Source organism: Nicotiana tabacum, chromosome 5, assembly GCF_000715075.1.
Source record: "Nicotiana tabacum cultivar K326 chromosome 5, ASM71507v2, whole genome shotgun sequence".
Classification (NCBI taxonomy): Eukaryota; Viridiplantae; Streptophyta; class Magnoliopsida; order Solanales; family Solanaceae; genus Nicotiana; species Nicotiana tabacum.
In genome coordinates this window covers 38,041,806-38,056,465 of record NC_134084.1, presented here as the reverse complement: position 1 = coordinate 38,056,465, position 14,660 = coordinate 38,041,806, and the positions used below count along the sequence as shown (strand labels likewise).

The following is a 14,660-nucleotide window of genomic DNA, read 5'->3' as shown; positions in this document are numbered from 1 at the left end:
CCACCTCTACTCTTCGGGCATCCTATTAGTCTTGGATATAACATTAAGCAACTTAGTAAGACATTCCAAGCCTGCTCTACCCACACACCTCCAAAGCTCAACCGGAATTTCGTCTGGTCCGGTAGCTCTGCCCCTTCTCATCTTACGCATTGCCTCCATGACCTCATCGACCTCAATGTCCCGACAATCACTTAGTTCATGGGGGCTGTCGGCATTCCTCAATTCACCTAGTACAATATCCTGATCCCCTTCCTCATTTAGAAGTTTATGAAAGTAGGTCTGCCATCTCCTCTTAATCTGGTCATCCCCCAACAAAACTTTTCCGTCCTCATCTTTTATGCATCTCACTTGGTCCAAATCCCGAGCCGTCCTCTCTCTCACCTTAGCGAGTCGGAGTAACTTCTTTTCCCTGCCTTTGTTCCCTAGTTCCTCATACAAATGAGCAAAAGCTGCCGTCTTTGCCTCCGTCACTGCCATCTTTGCCTCCTTCCTAGCTACCTTATATCTCGCAATGTTCGCTCTCTTCTCTTCCTCTCCAGTGCTCCCCACTAACCGCAGGTAAGCCACCTTCTTCTCTTCCACTTTAACTTGTACAACTGTATTTCACCACTAGTAAATTGTAATACTACTAATTAATTAAACGTGGAGAAGGCAAATATTAAGTTTCCCTGTCAAACCTCACGCCCAAACTCAAAGCGAAACCTCACGCCTAAAATCAAAGAAATCGATCTCTCTATCTAGCTCTTCTAATGCCGGTGACAGTTCCACGCCGACGATAGTCGATCCCTCCACCAACCTCCATAAAATCCACCAGAGTCTCACCAAAAATACCCCATAAACTTTATCTCCTCCACAATAAAAAATCACCTCCTTCAATCAATTTGATCCGTACAATAATTTTAGGATTTTTTCTCGATTAAGCTCGGCTAACACTTCAAGTTCTCATAGATCCCTAATTCTAGGTTTTTGCTCAACTCTCATCAATTTTCTAATTTACTTTGCATGCTCTTCTTCTACTCCTTTTGTAATTTTACAACAGTTCAGCGCTAATTCGTAGATTCCATTCCTCACTGAAGAAGAAATTGCCGCTGTAACTGTGGAATAAATATCACTATAAGTTTTTAAAAGTATTTTTAACAATATTTGTGATAAATATCACTGATTGTGTTTATGAATCAAGCTTTAAGTTTGAGTGTTCCGCTGGTAGTTGCATTGAAATACGCATGTTGATACTTGCTTTTGAGTTGATCAATTTATCAACTATAGCAAACATGAATTATTCTTATTGTATTGGTAGAAGTGCCACCATTGTATGTTTATTTGTGGTCAATTATTTTGAACTATGACTCGAAAATTTTTCAGTTGATGAAACGTAGGTAGGACGACCTTATTATAGGGTTACTAGTACCACTATCTAATTTGAGCTATGACTCATTGGTTACTTATTATAAGTATTACATGTCGAACTTTGCTGTAATATATTCTTCAAATACTTGAAGATCAAAGAATATGTTATAGATTCTTACTGTGAAAATCAAGTAAATGATGAGATATATGTCACCAAATTCAAGTAAGAACTTAGGTAAATAAAATAGAGACAAGGGAAAATTGAGAGCAGTTGGGTATTTGTTCCTGGAAAGACTATGTGTGTCGTCATGAATTATTTGAATTGAAAATCTTTTAGATATCAGTTCAACATGAGTAAGTTTTTTGTGCATTACGTAAGTGTATTAACCTCAAACAAATGTATTAAAAAGTAGAGTAAGGAATCAACTAATTGGTCCAACTGAAGCAGTTGTAAAAGAGTTGGGTAGCTCCTCGGCACATTGGCAAGGATGAGACCTTATGTCCGTTTAATGTATTTAATTGGAGGAAACTGGACACAAAAAATGATATGTAGAACTACATCAAGGTGTGAAGTTATCAATTGTCAATAAGCGTGGATGATATTTCATATTTTTTAATACTAACCTATTGCACCAAAATTTGTAGGCAAAATATGACATCCTCGAGGATGCGAAAACATGGGTTTTTCATTCAATTCAGGTAGCTTGGAGAAATTATAAGAATCAATTGAAGAAAGATCACTTTGAAGCGTATCCGAATGACGAGCTACGAATGAAGAATAGACCGGTAGATGTTTCGGAAACTCACTCTAAGGATTTGCTTAACTATTGGAACTCCGATTCCCACAAGGTAAACTTGAGAGAATGATTAATATTTACTTAAATCTTGTGAATTCAATCAAGTAATCACTAGTCATATTGAAACTGAATCGATGCATACATAGGAGTTACATGACAGAAAAAAACCACTACTTGTTTAAAGTAGTAAACCACTATTGTAGCCGGTTCATTATAGCTATATGAGATATTACTGATTTGGTCATAAATGTTTCATGAGATTACTGATTTGGTCGCTAGACTTTTATTTGATTTCTTTTCAACACCTATTGATATGATTGCTGACATTGGTTCAATATATATATATATATATATATGGCTGAAAATATCATTGAGGAATCAGTTTTTACCCGAACAATAATGGAATGCATATTCACACTACTGTAAAAAGTCTAGTGTATTTTTTTGGTGGTTCATTTTTGTTCTTTCATCCTGAGTATCTGGTGGCAGCCATTCAGGCATATCATCATCACAATAGAAACTCTTCTTGCCAGAGTTATCAAGCGGAATCAGTGGTGAACCAGAGGCAGAAACTCTTCTTGTTATAAGTAGTTTAGACATATCTAGAATCCGACTAAATTCACAAGATGGTCATATTGGATTCACAAGATCTTGCTTTTTTTTACGATCTGTACATCTTTTATTAGTAGAAAATTAACTCCTAAGATAGTTATGATGTGAACCCTAGTCCTAAATTTGATTTCCTTCTATGGATGAAGTGAGTTTTGGATCAACAATACATGCTGCCAAATCTTGATTTATATTTTCATTGTTGTCGCCAAATCTATTGACTTATTTTATTTGCAAAAACAGTCCAAAACCAACATTGAGAACCAAAAAAGTTGAGGTATCCACACATAGTTAGCAAAATAATTGTTGCTCTAATCCGCAAGGTTTGATGTTTTATCTTTTTTACACAATCTATATTAATGCCCCAACTCAGTAGGACACAATCTATTTTTATCATTTTTTTTAAAAATATGAACTTGTTAGCTTTTACATGAAAAATTTTCATATTTGGTTTTTTGTAACCAGGCACAAAAGTAATGGGACATGAATATCCAAGTCACGAAATATTGTATGGACTTGGGTTTACCAAGATCGTCTTAAAAAGAAAAATGGAAGATTTTGGACCCTCTCTACATATGAGAGGATGCAACAAAAAATGGAGAAAATGAAAGAGAGGATGCAACAAAGACTGCAGAAAGAATTTAATGCACAAAAGGATGCTATGGAACAAGAAATTACACTTAATGTCGTTGCACATCATCGACATTTGAATACAGAATCGAATTGATCCGAACATACTAAATTTTAATGCTCCTTCACCTAGAGAAGTTTCATCTGCACGACAAAATGCTATTCAATTCAACGAATCAAGCGCATGTCTACTAGTAGTAACAATCAAGGTTAGTACTTCTTCTTCTTCTTCTTCTTCTTCCACAGCTCTCTTTATATTCCTTATGTTGCTTCTTCTACTACAGCTCTCTTTGTGTTCCTTATATTGCTTCTGCTACCACAACTTTCTTTGTCTGTTCACAATTGTTTTTCTTCTTGCTCTCTCTCTCTCTCTCTCGTACAACTGACTGATCTCGCTTCTACTGGTTGCATGGCTTTCTATCTAGGGGCTGGTTTGATTTTGGTTAAGTGGTGAATCTTTAATTGAACTCTGTTTACGTCTTCGTGTGTTATTCAGGCATTACAATCTTCTGTTTGACATTTGTTTGTTGTTAGTCCATGCTTTTAGCCGATTAATAAATTAGCTTGGTTTTTCTTGTCCTATTTTTCTGAACAAGTTGATTGATAGTTGCATTCGGTTAGTTTCTCTTGACAAGGATCTGTTAGTATATATCCATGTTTTAGGATTTAAATGATTGTTATATGGCAATATACGAGACACTACTGTTTTGTTTCATGGAAAAAGCATATGGTAATTAGACAGATTGTGCGATTGATAATGATCACTGGTTCCAATAAATGTTGTCCCACAATGTATAAACTGGGGTGAGACAATGTACCTCCTTAAACACGTAATAGGGATGTATGCATATCGGTCCTCACTAATTTTCCTTCGTCACCATTCATAGAATAATATTCTTCACAAAAAGCAAAAATGAGATTGTACTTTCTTGAATCAAGTAGTGAAACACATGCATCTGGTTGATTTTTGTGATATTTATTCCCAGACCTTTTCAAAGAGTAGAATAAGTAGTTTAGTAATGGGATTAGATAAAATATAATATTTTGAATGACGAGCAATGCAAGTCCACGACGCTTTGTGTGTGTTGCTTCAGCTGCATAATGCTATTGTCATCCCCTAGAAGATGAAAACTTGAGGCTCCTTTTCTGAGGAAGATTCTCTGAAAGGCTATTATGATTTTCCCATTTAACATGAAGTTTAATTGAATTGCTTGCTTTTCTATTCATGCTTTCTTTAATTGTCAACTAGTACCAGAAGGTAATGACTTTATTTATCTTTTTTTGTAGGTGAATAAAATGCAAAAGGGAAGACGAAGACAGGAACGATCTAGAGGTAACTTAAGAAAATTCTTGAATTATTGCTGGAATTTAGATGTTTCAGGAATATTGTTATGGAATATTTTGAAGCTTATGTTAACTCTTGAATTGTAAAATTTATGCACTTGGGTTTGAACATTTTGCTTTGATGGATATTAATATATAGCTTGTTGGACAATTATTTTGGATTGAAAAAGTTTATGAGTAGTTTATTATGTGACTTATATAAATTTTGGTGTATTAAAATTTATAATTGTGCAACAAGGTGTATGTATCATAGTTAAGTTGTTGCATAGCCTACCAGAACCGTTGCAATAGGATAAAAAATATATTCCAATAGATAGTGTAAACCATTGCAATAGGTCATGCAATCCGTTCCCTTAGCAACCGTTGCAATATGAAAAACCGTAACAATAACATTAGAAAACTATTGTGGTATCTTTAAATAACCGTTGCAATAGCTTATATAAGTGTTGCATTAAAACTAACGGTAACAGTTTTGAACCATAACAATAGAGGAAAAATAAGTGTTCCATCAGAAAGAGGAATAACCGTTACGACATATGGTCCTATAGCAATGGTTATTACAACCGTTACACAAACCGTTGCTACAGAGCTATTGACACGCGACCTGGTGGAACGGTCGCTAAACCGTTGCACTAGATCAATGGTAACAGTTTACATGTCTATTGCTACGGTTTTGCATGCATTGCCATAGGTTGATTTTCCAGTAATGGACCTTTGGACCAGTCTTGAAGACACTCACTCAAGCATCAATGGCCCATGGTGTGTGGGGGGTGATTTCAATGTTATCATGGATCCGGAGGAGAATTTGGGGGTACCCCCCATAGAATATCTAAAAGCTTTGATTTCACTAATTGTATGGATCACTATGAGGTTGTAGACATCGGTTTCATTGGGCCTAAATACACTTGGTGCAATAATTGGAGACCAAGTAAAAGAGTTTGGAAGAGACTTGATAGGATCTTCATCAACGACACCTGGGCTCACCTATTCCAGAACTACTCGGCCAAACATCTCAACAGGTTGGGTTTAGACCATAGACCCCTTTTATTCAAAAGCAAACTCAACCAATCAACGACAATAAGCTATTTCAGATTCCTTAACTTCTGGACTAAGCAACCAGATTTGCAAGACTTGGTTAAAGAAGTTTGGGACACTCCTATCCAGGGTAATCCAATGTGGACTCTACACCAAAAGATGAAAATTCTTAGCAACAAACTTTCAAAATGGTGCAGAGAAAGCATTGGTAATGTCTATGATATAGTGAACAATGGGAAAGAGAACTGGAAACCTTAGAAGAGCTGGATCAATTGTGTAACACATAGTCGAGTAGAGAAAACCTCAACAAAGGCCAAGTAGAGTACATCAAATGGAAGGCTATGCAAGAGTCCTTGCTCAAACAGAAAGTCTAGATTCAATGGTTTGAAGAAGGTGATTGCAATACTAAAAACTTTCACAGTGTTATTAGAGAAAGAGGAAGAAAGACTTAGATCCACAAAATTAAGAATAAAAGAGGGAAGTGGGTTAGAAGTGAACAAAGAATTACGAAAGCTGCTATTAACCACTATGAAAAGCTCTTCAATCTCCCTAAGAAGGACTGCAACATGGATATCATAGATTGTATTCCCAAAATTGTTACTGAAGAAGACAATGGCTACTTGACCATGATGCCCACAGAACAGGAAATAAAGGAGGCTATATTAAACATATCCAGTGATAGTGTTGCTGGCCCGGATGGTTTCAATGGAGCTTTCTATTAGAGTTGTTGGAATATTATTAAAGAGGACATTACTCGATTTGTTCAGGCTTTCTTCAATGGAGGACATTACTCGATTTCTCTCATACCTGTCTGGTCCTTATCCCCAAAATCGATGCTCCGGAGACCTTCTCAGACCTAAGACCTATTAGTCTTAGCAATGTCTCTAGCAAAATCATATCTAAAATTCTTTCCAGAAGACTGAACCCGCTTCTGACTAAGTTGATCTCTAATAATCAAAGCGGTTTTGTCAAGGATAGATTGATCGCGAAAAATATCCTCCTGGCTCAGTAAATCATCCAGGGCATCAAAAACTACAATAAAGGTGGGAATATTGTTATGAAACTGGACATGAAAAAAGCTTACGATAGGATGTCCTGGGAGTTCATTAATGCAGTGATGGGGACATTTAGTTTCTCAGAGAAATGGATCAATATGACTCAAAGGATCCTATCTAACGTTTGGTATTCTATCCTTTTAAATGGCATCAGGAATGGTTTCTTTACTTCCTCCCAAGGGTTGAAACAGGGGGACCCTCTATCCCCGTCAGTATTCATATTGGGATCAGAATTGCTGACTAGAATTCTCAACAAGCTCCATGAGAATGAAAATTTCACTCCTTTCACCATGCCAACTAAAGGGCCTAAAATTAATCACCTTGCTTATGCAGATGACATTATCATTTTCTCAACTGGAAACAACAAGACAATCAGAGTGATTATTCTAAGCACGTGATTTTTGCTTCACGGAAATTACTTCAAAAAGAAATCGAAAAGAAATAAAACAGGTTACCTTCGGGTACAATTTTGAGGATTTATGTGACATTTTGATAATTGTTCAGTCCGTAAATGTTCGCCTCACTATAGTTAGAAAAGAAAAAAATACAGGCTGCATGCATTTAGGAATAATTGGTACATTTAGGAATTAGTTAATTATAATTTGGTTGTCTAAAAGCGAAAATCACAAAGTACGCATTTTTGTTGTCATCATAATTTTAGTAAAATGTTTTAATTTGTGTGATATTTGTTGTTAGGTATTAATTCATATTTGCGTGTTTAATTTTTGTTTTAGGAATTTTTGTCTAAATTATAAGAGGAAAATATCGGATTTGGGCCAAAAATTCAACTAAAATCAGGCCCAAACCAATTAAATTTGACCCAGTCCAAACCAAGGCTTCTGGAGACGCCCAAACGACGCCGCATAGGGCGTTTGATCTGAGCCGTCCAACCAGTCCAATCCAACGGCCTTAGACCCCTTTCCGCAACCCGTTTCCAAAACCGACCCATTTAACCCCGGACCAGCCCGACCTCCTTTAGATGGAACGACACCGTTCCCTTTAAGTGAAGGGATCTTGGCCCTTGATTTCACTTGATCTGACGGCCCTAATCTATTTTCCCCTGCCGTATATAAACCCTCCATCACACCCCACGCCCCCTATCCAAGCCCCCACCCTGTTCCTCCGTCTCTCTCAGAACGGAACCTCAAAATACCCCCAAACCCTAGCAGCCGCCATAGCTTCCCTTTCACCTGAACCCGGCGGCAACAACGCCAATGACCACCAGACTAACACCCTTAAGACACAAGACCACCCTCAACCCCGATCTGGTAATGGTTTGGCACGAATCTTCCTGGAACGTCTCGAATAATCATTCGAAGGTTCGAGCCGAAACCCTAAGTCACCGGATGAGTCCCAAATTCACCCTAGTCACTCCCCTGACATCCCTCATACCCTAATCAGCTTTGGTTCCGGTCAAATATAAGCAGAATTCTTCGAACCCCAAATCTGAGTTCAAGAACCCCAAAAACCAAACCTGGATCGTGTTGAGGTAAGGTTCCGGTGTAATCTTCTTTTCTTGCCTTCTGTGTTGTGCATATGTTCGTAGATTTGTTCTGAATTTTTGATTATTTTTCTGTCAATTCCCCCCCCCTCATCTTCAAAGACCCTTTTGTTTGGTCGATTTCTTTTCTTAAGTGTTAAATGAGTGTTATAAGATATCTATTCGCTTCGATTGATGTTGTCGACTAGTTAAGTTTCATAAACTCTATGATAAATGCCCCGAGTTTTGAAATAAATTGGTGCCCTGTTTAGTCTATGTTGTTTGTCGATTAATTGTTACGTATAATAGTTCGTATAGTCGATTTGAGTGACGTCGTCAAATAATTAGGTTCCATTGTTGTCCGAAAAATGCCTGAATCACTCAGTTGTCCTGTTTTTTTGAGTTTAGTTGATTAGCGACTCATTAGTACACGCTATAACTTGCAAAGTCGACTCGACACATGTTGTCGTTTGTTCCGCAGTATTAAAAAACAAACGACCTAACTCTTACTGGCTGATTTTGTTGAACAGTTGTGTTGGGCTGATTTTAGGTCTGTTTGTTAGCTGTGGGGGGTTCGAACTGGTTCTCAAAGGGTCATAATTGGCAGATTCAATAGAATGAAAGGGTGGGGAAAAGCAGCAATAATCAAGGGTCTGTTGGTTAGCTTGAGTTGGGGAAAGACTAATTAAGTGTTCAGGATTAAGGGGGATATCAATTGTTTAATCAAAATACTATTAATCTAGTATTAGTGGGTACAAAACATAAGAGCATGGGAGTTTAAAATGAATACTTAAATGAACCCATGATTCTTGATTAGAGCAATAGGCCAGGCATGGGGAACCAAATAACTTGCATCAAGAAGATGTTTAGGCATCTGAAGTGAAGGGTATGGGCAGACCTGGGGGCTGTGAAATTCTAGGCAGACCTTAGGGGTTCTCTTTCAGATTATAAATAGAGCTATTTTTAGCTAAGAAAGGGCTGGACATTTTTTAGTCTTCAGAAGAAAAACAGAAAGAAAATTCAGAACAATGTAACTAAACACTGTCTGAAAACTGCATAAGAAATTAAGTTGGTCAGGCTGTCTTGGCCAAGTCAGTTACTCTAATTGGGCTGTTATTTAGGATATTCTGATTTTCTTTGCGGGATTACAACTATTCTGGACATCTATATGCTGTTAGTTGGTTCTGGTTTTAGTGCCATTTAAGGCTGTTGTTGGTTATTCGCCGAGTTTTTGTGACTATTGAACTGCTGTTGCTATTGCATTGAATATTCTAGTTTTCTCGGCTGTTTTACTACTCTGTTTCTGGGATTGCTTGTTTGGTGCTCGACCACCTGTGGGTTTCATCATTGTTGAAACTGCTGTTGGTTGTTTGTGGACTATTGGTGACATTGTTGCTGGTTGTTGTTGTTGTCTGGTTGCCTGCTGTTGATACTTTTCTTCTTCTCCTTCTTATTGTCCAAACATCCAGGTACACATTCTAAATTCACTGACGTAATGATGAGTTTGGAGCTGAATAAGAGCATAAGAAGTATTGCAGTCCAAACATTAGCATAGTTACCATTATTCTGCTGTTTGTAGTTTAGAATATTTGTGTGTTTAACATGTAAAGTTTGGTTTTCAAACTATGTAATGAAATAGTTTTCAGTCCATAAGAAGTTTGGTCTGGTAATCTATCGTTGTATGTAAATCAGAAAGAAGCTAGTTGGATAGTAATGATACTCGGCCAACAATGGTTTCACATAGGTTCAGTTGAAACGAATGTAGTAATCACATTGGCTTCACCTTAATTCATCAGTAGGTAATGAATATTTCGAAGACATACTAGGCAATCTGGGTTATAGCAAAAGGAAAAAATCGTGTAGTTAAACATATAGCAATATCACACTAAGTTAGATAGGTTCGGTTTCAGTTGTTTCATTCTTTTTTTAGTGTCAAGTATGTAAGGAATCATTAACTGAACCTCATGTGTATGCCCGTCAATAAATAAGGCCGCATACGTCTAATTTCTTCATCCAAAAAAAAAATAATCTGCTTCGATATTATTGTGCGTCAATCTCATGTTTCAGTTTTGTTAAATAATAGAATATAGAACGAAAGCAATCCCTCTTTGTACAAACTCTGCTGCAATTTCTCATTTGTGTCAGCCGTAAACTAATAACTAATAAGTTACACCTTTTCAGCATGTAATTAATCGAGGTATTTTCTTTTGTTTTTAGAGACAAACGTAATAGAAAAAATGTAGTTGCTGTAGGTTTATCCTCAGAAATAAAAATGGGATGAGCCTCGCCGAAAAATATAAAAATCGCGGGGCCCTCAGTAAATATTTGTTTTAAAATTGCTTAGACTTCGAGATGGACCGTTTAGCAAAATTCCACGGCCTTCCCAAAATAATGATACGCTAGTCACTTTAGGCGCGTATTTAATAATGTTATCTCCTTAAACTCGGGTGCACATTTATGTGACCCAAATCCAAATCTCAACGGAATCGAAATGTGTCTCTAATCACGGGTACATTGATTGTGACATGGTCTGAGATGCATTTCCATGACGTTGCAAATTCTTTTTTTTTAAAATAATGAAAGAGACGAGCCTCGACAAACAAAAATGCACAAGCTGCGGGGCCCTCTAAATATATATATCAAAATACTTAGAATTCGGGACAGGCCGTTTTAGCGAATTTTACGGCCTTCCCCAAAATAACAATATGCTAGTTGCTTTAGGCGCGCCTTTAATAATTTATTTTCCTTAACTCGGTTGCACATTTATGTGACCCAAATCCAAATCTCAACCGAGTCGAGATATGTCAACGACCACGGGTGCAATGATGTAACGTGGCTCGAGATATGTTTTCACGACGTTGCAATTCTCGTAAAATATAATAATAAAAGCGGTCAAGAGTTAAAATTTGCACATAAGTTCATATTTATATAAAATCAGATAATCAAGCCGAATATGACAGTTGAGCGACCGTGCTAGAACCACGGAACTCGGGAATGCCTAACACCTTCTCCCGGGTTAACAGAATTCCTTATCCGGATTTTTGGTGCTCAGACTGTAATATGGAGTAATTCTTTTCCTCGATTCGGGATTAAATTGGTGACTTGGGACACCCTAAATCTCCCAAGTGGCGACTCTGAAATAAATAACAAATCCCGTTTCGATTGTCCTTGAATTGGAAAAAACTCCCTTGTACCCTCGCGGGTATGTAAAAAGGAGGCGTGACAGCTCTGGCAACTCTGCTGGGGACACGAGACCCAGAACCACTGGTTCAGGGTTAGAAATTCGAGCTTAGAATAATTGTTATTATTTGGCTTTTATTATCTGATTTTATTATATGTTCTAGCCTAAATATGCAAAATGTTGCTCTTACCGCTTTGATATTATTTGAACTGTATATAAACTGTGCCGAAACCTTTCTCTTCTTACCTCCGGGGATGTGCTTACTGGTTGAGACTCCCTATTCTGTTAGTGTCATACCCTAAAATAAAAGAGGCTCGGAAAGTTTCTAAGACGGCTGGCCTTTTGGTTCCCGGAAAGGAGCTCCTTCCTCAGCTCGAGTTGTCCGCTCGGGTACACTGTCTAGAACAAAGACCCGGGTTTTGAACATAGAATAACGTAACCTCATGCCGGATCCCTAGTAGGAACGCTTATTTGCATCATGTTGCATTTGACTTAGGGGGCTCAACACAGGGGTTGAGTTCGTCTAGAACTAGCAACCTGAAATGGAAAAGACCATCCTGCTGCATCCTGTATGTTGTACGTTTTTGTCTGGTTTAGACTTGCATGTTGACCGGTTTGTGGAATCAAGAATTTTTGAAAATAAAAAAGGGGAAAAATAGCAGTGTAGGGAGATAACTACTTCTAAATAAAACCAATGTCCGAGTAGTATCCAAACTTTGCCGAAATCTGGAAAAAAAAATGAATCTGTTGTAGTCTCTTTTTTAGTTTGTATTGGGCGAACTACGCCGGTTTGATTCTCATAGGGTGTGATATACGTAGGCAACCCCCGTCGGGTCCAACCTCCCATTTTTGAAAATTGATAAAGTAGCAAAAACGCCAAAGTATATTTTTCTGTCATAGGGTCGGGTGACGCCGCTTATATCAAAAATAGCCAAATGTTCCCAAAAGGAACTCCGGAAGGCTGCCTTTGTACAAACGGCCACCTCTTATTGTTTTTTTGAATCACACAACCTTAAAAATCTTCGTTCATGAAGTGCTGAGAGGTCGTGTTCAGAAATCCTTTTGAGAAAAGTGAGCATATGTTTTTTTGTTTTTATCAAAATAAGTTTCGTTTGTTAAAATTTTATTAATAAATGTGCAGAATGAGCACGACACCAAATGAACCCTTTTCAATCATGAATAAAATTCCCCTCCAATTGCGGCTCTGGTGGAATGATTTAGGCAAAGAAGGGCATGACGAAATCAAGAAACATCTGAAAGGCCTCACGAGTTTGTTGGATATCAGGCCGCAGGGAGATATCATAAGGGCACTAGTCCCTCACTGGGATCCTGCGCACAATGTCTTCCACTTCTCGGACTTTGAACTTACCCCAACTTTAGAGGAAATAGCAGGGTATATCAGCAGTGCTGAGGCTCCATTGAGGCATAAATACCTGATTGCTCCAAGAGCCGTGGCAGTACACCGGTTTCTGGACTCATTAAAGATAGTCAGAACAATTCATAACCCTGATTTGGCAAAAGGTTTTTGCACTATGAGTTTCATATACCAAAGATATGGTCACATAGGAGGATTCGACAAGCCAGAAAACCAGTTGTGCAGCAAAAGTAACCGTCGAAAGTGGGATGAACATAGACGGGTTGCTTTCATGATAACTTTCTTAGGGCTCTTAGTATTCCCAAGAAAAGACGGGAATATCGACATAAAGATAGCAGGGGTCGTCAGTACTTTGCTCACACAGAAAGATAGCACGCTGGCGCCCATGATTGTATCTGATATGTTCCGGGCTCTCACGTCCTGCAAGGCCGGAGGAAACTTTTTCGAAGGTTGCAACTTGTTGTTGCAAATGTGGATGACTGAACACCTATGTCACCGAGCCCAGTTTCTGAGCCATGGATCCGCTGAAAAGACCTGCATAGAGGAGTTCTATACCAGAGTTAATGAGTCCTACCTACCTGAAGGAGTCTCGTCATGGACCTCATATTTCCGTGCCCTCAACGCCAGTCAAATACAGTGGACGCTGGGATGGTTACCGATCGACGAAGTCATATACATGCCAGCAGCCAGGCCCCATTTTCTCTTAATGGGACTTAAGAGCATTCAACCATATGCGCCACATCGGGTTTTAAGGCAACTTGGGAGGTGTCAAATAGTGCCGAAAGACGAGGATCTAAGCACCCAGGTGATTGAGATCAGTCCCGATGGCTAGTTTCCTGAAGCAAGGGTTCGCCAAATTTGGAGCCAATGTCAATACTTAGAAGCAAATACTTGTGTGTTGAATCGGGCAAAAGGGGAAGTTTCGCCCGGGTATCAAGCTTGGTACAAAGGGGAAACGTCATCTGGAAGGCCGGCTAAAAGACCTCACCTGCAAGAATTTGCCAGGTCCTCACAAGAGCAGTGGGGCTGGTTGGCCAAAGAGCGGGAATACCTTGCCGAAACAGGCAAACTGAAACAACAAATTTAGGATATGAAGTTTGAAAGCCAATTACAGTTCGCTGCCCACAAGGGAGAAAAGAACAGATTAATCAGAGAAGGCGAGATCCTCAAAACTCAGATCCAGAAGATGAAAAGAGAGGCCGACAACCAACTGAGAAGCCGGGCGGATAAAAGGTTGATAGCAGGGTTAAGAAATCAGGTTGCGGAATGCCAGGAAGATTTGGAAAGATCCAAGGCTAGCACAGCAAGATTACGGACCAAGTGGGCAAAAGGTACAATGGCCCGGAGGCAGCGCCTGCAACAAGTCATAAGGGATTATGAACTGAGCATCGGGACATTAAGGGAAACGAACTCCACTCTTCAAGAGCGGATCTTCAAGCAAACACAAGATGCCCAAGCCGACAGAAGGCGCTGTTACGATGCAATGACCAGAATGGAAAGGCAAATGGAGATGTTCCAGGATCAACTTGCCAACAATGCGCAAACACTAGGATTAAAAAGCCGACAAATAAGGCAGTTGTTCATTGAAAGGGACAACATTCGAGGAAGGATCGACGAGATTGGGCACTACATCTATATGAGATGCCTAGCATGCGAGTAAATGCCTCGAAAAACCCTCCTCGTTTCCATCATGTGCTGCGTCCACCGGATCATGAATGAATTGAAAAGCTTGCAGAGAGACCTTACACCTAGAGCCGCGAAAAGGCCGAATGATGCCTCGTGGGCCCCTAAGTTGGAAAATTAATCT

General features: G+C 38.8%; 1 long non-coding RNA gene across 3 annotated transcripts; it reads left to right on the top strand.

Annotated features, from left to right (window-relative positions):
- The first annotated feature begins 638 nt into the window (after nucleotides 1–638).
- On the top strand, nucleotides 639–9,864 carry LOC107819077 (uncharacterized). Of its 3 annotated transcripts, none has more exons than XR_012709463.1 (5): nucleotides 639–962; nucleotides 1,796–1,912; nucleotides 1,993–2,196; nucleotides 3,219–3,592; nucleotides 4,671–4,901. It is a non-coding gene; the product is annotated as an uncharacterized LOC107819077 (long non-coding RNA). The 3 variants fall into 3 exon arrangements; XR_012709464.1 differs by lacking the exon at nucleotides 1,796–1,912 and adding an exon at nucleotides 9,767–9,864 and having other exon boundaries at nucleotides 642–962; nucleotides 4,671–4,716; XR_001655614.2 differs by lacking the exon at nucleotides 1,796–1,912 and having other exon boundaries at nucleotides 644–962; nucleotides 4,671–4,899.
- The last annotated feature ends 4,796 nt before the right edge of the window (nucleotides 9,865–14,660 follow it).